The sequence below is a fragment of the Pristis pectinata genome, chromosome 37 (genome assembly GCF_009764475.1).
Source record: "Pristis pectinata isolate sPriPec2 chromosome 37, sPriPec2.1.pri, whole genome shotgun sequence".
Lineage (NCBI taxonomy): Eukaryota > Metazoa > Chordata > Chondrichthyes > Rhinopristiformes > Pristidae > Pristis > Pristis pectinata.
In genome coordinates, this window is record NC_067440.1 from 13,276,179 (window position 1) to 13,279,059 (window position 2,881).

A 2,881-nucleotide genomic window follows, 5' to 3' on the forward strand; every position below is an offset into this window, starting at 1 on the left:
TGGGGAGGTTATGCTTCAGGGCACTGGGGGACCCACACCTGGACCAGGGTACAGTGCTGGACCCCCATCGAAGGAATGATGTTGGAGAGGGTTTACTGGAACAGGAGCTGGAATGGACAGGTGGTTGTATGAGGAAAGGTCGAACAGGCTGGGCTCGTATCCACTGGGGTTTGGGAGGAGACGATTGAGACATCCCAGGTCCGAGGGGAGGGTGGATCAGGTCCTGAGGGTGGGCCTGTGTTGAGAGATACAGGCTCCTGTATCTTCTGCCTGATGGGAGAAGGGAGAAGAGAGAATGACCCGGGTGGGTGGGGTCTTTGATTATGCCGGCTGTTTCACCACGGCAGTGAGAGGTAAAGACAGAGTCCATGGAGGGGAGGCTGGTTTCTGTGATGCGCTGGGCTGTGTCCACAACTCTCTGCAGTTTCTTGTGGTCCTGAGCAGAGCAGTTGCCGTACCAAGCCGTGACGCATCCGGATAGGATGCTTTCTATGGTGCATCGATAAAAGTTGGTGAGTGTCAAAGGGGACAAACCAAATTCTTTAGCCTCCTGAGGAAGTAGAGGCGCTGGTGAGCTTTCTTGGCCGTGGCATCTATATGGTTGGACCAGGACAGGCTGTTGGTGATGTTCACTCCCAGGAACTTGAAGCTTCAACTCTCTGGACCTCAGCACCATTGATGTAGGCAGGTGCATGTACACCGCCCCCTTTCCTGAAGTCAATGACCAGCTCTTTTGTTTCGTTCAGTACTCCAGCTTCCTTCCATCAGCAGTGGGGATGTTTGCTGATGACCGCACAACGTTCAGTCCCGTTCCCAGCCCGTCAGTGAGCGAGGCCACCCACATCCGCTGGACAACACTTGGGCATGAGCTTAGAGACCACGAGCGTCACTGCCTGTGGTGTGACGTCAGGACTGTCTCCACAGGAGGGTGCTGTGGTCACTTCGTCTGCTGGAGGGCGGGCAGGTTTATCCCTGGTGTTGGTCACTGCCTTCCTGCTGCAGACCCAGTCTGACACCTCCATCCTTTGGGAAGTGACCGCATGGTCCCTGCCATTGTTACCGAACCACCGATTGCCTGACGCTGAACCCCCACCCAGAGGACAGTTCTTGGCTGTTCCCCAGGGTGGTACAACATGGAGGGTCACCCACTGAGGAAGGATGGTGAGTGGCAGACAGGGGCTTCCTCTACCCTTGTTTGACCAGGATGGAGGGCTTTATGGGGAGGGATTGGACAGGCTGGGATTGTTTTCCCTGCAGCGACAGAGGCTGAGGGGTGACCTGATGGAAGGTTATGAGAGGCGTGGGTGGGGTAGATCGTCAGAATCTTTTCCGCACAGCAGGGCTATCAAAAACAAGAGGGGAGTGGTTTAACGCAAGGGTTTTAAAGGGGAACTGAGGGGTAAGATTTTTTTTCTGCAGAGTGATTAACATCAGCAATGCACTGCAGGAGAACGAGGTGGCATCAGATATAATCACTGCGCTTAAGAGGCATTTAGACACTTAAATTGGTAATTGGTTTATTATTGTCACGTCTACCGAGATACAGTGAGAAGCTTTCGTTTGCATGCTATCCAGACAGATCATTCTATACATAAGTACATTGAGGGAGTACATAAGGCAAAACTAAACAGAATGCAGAATATGGTGTTGCAGTTACAGAGAAAGTGCAGGCAGACAATAAGATGCAAGGGCCACGACGAGGTAGATTGGGAGATCTTTAGCGTATGAGAGGTCCATTCAAGAGTCTGAAAACAGTGGGATAGAAGCTGTCCCTAAACCTGGTGGGACGTGCTTTCAAGCTTTTGTATCTTCTGCCCGATGGGAGAGGGGAGAAGAGAGAATGTCCGGGGTGGGAGGGGTCCCTGATTATGTCGTCTGCTTTTGCGAGGCAACCGAATAGGCGATGCGTACAAGGATATAGTCCTAATGCGGGCAAGTGGGATCAGTGTGGATGGACGGAAAGATCAGGACCCGTTGGAACACTGACGCACCGATAGGGTCCACAGCTCCCTGAAAGTGGAAACACAAGTAAATCGGACGGTAAAGAAGGCGTCCAGAATACTTGCCTTCATCAATTGGGATGTTGAGTATAAAAGTCAGGAAGTCATTTTGCATCTGTGTAAGCCTTTGGTTAGGCCGCACTTGGAGTATTGTGTGTAGTTCTGGTCGCCCTGTTACAGGAAGGGCGTGGAGGCTTTGGAGAGGGTGCAGGAGGTTCACCGGGACGCTGCCTGGATTAGAGGGCATGAGCTATAAGGAGAGGTCGGACAAACTTGGGTTGTCTTCTCTGGAGCGGCGGAGGCTGAGGGGAGACCTGATGGAGGTTTATAAAATTCTGAGAGGCAGAGATCGGCTAGGTGGTCAAAGCTTGTTTTCCAGGGTGGGAATGTCAAGTACTGGAGGACAGAGTTTACAGGTGAGAGGGGAATGTTTGAAGGAGGTGTGTGAGGTGAGTCTATAAAGTGTTCCCTGGAACGTGCAGCCAATGAGAGTGGTGGACGCAGATACGATCGAGGCGTTTAAGAGGTATTTAGAGAGACACGTGAACGGGCAGGGATGGAGGGAGGTGGATCGTGTGTAGGACTGGGATTAGAACGAGGCATGGTGTTCAGCACTGATGGGGATGTCCTACGTTCTGTGTCAGATGGAGGAGGTATGGCGTGATCTGCTGGACTGGCATGCACTCTATGTCGGCACGTGTGGCAGTGAGGAACCGAGTCCAATGCCCCCTTTGTTTCCATTTCTGCAGTCTAATCTTGAGGAGAACACGGAGCTCCTTCAATACTACCCCTCCCACAGTGTGACCCTCCCTCAGTAACCCCCCACAGGCTGCACACCAGTCCTCACTGTGCGGTGACCTCTCCACCCCTGTTTCCCGCAG

The 2,881-nt window shown here is 52.7% G+C and overlaps 1 protein-coding gene across 2 annotated transcripts in view; it reads left to right on the forward strand.

The window, feature by feature from the left end:
* zbtb4 (zinc finger and BTB domain containing 4) overlaps positions 1 to 2,881 on the forward strand; it is a 35,807-nt gene that overhangs the window by 24,860 nt on the left and 8,066 nt on the right. The gene's annotated exons all lie outside the window — the stretch shown is intronic.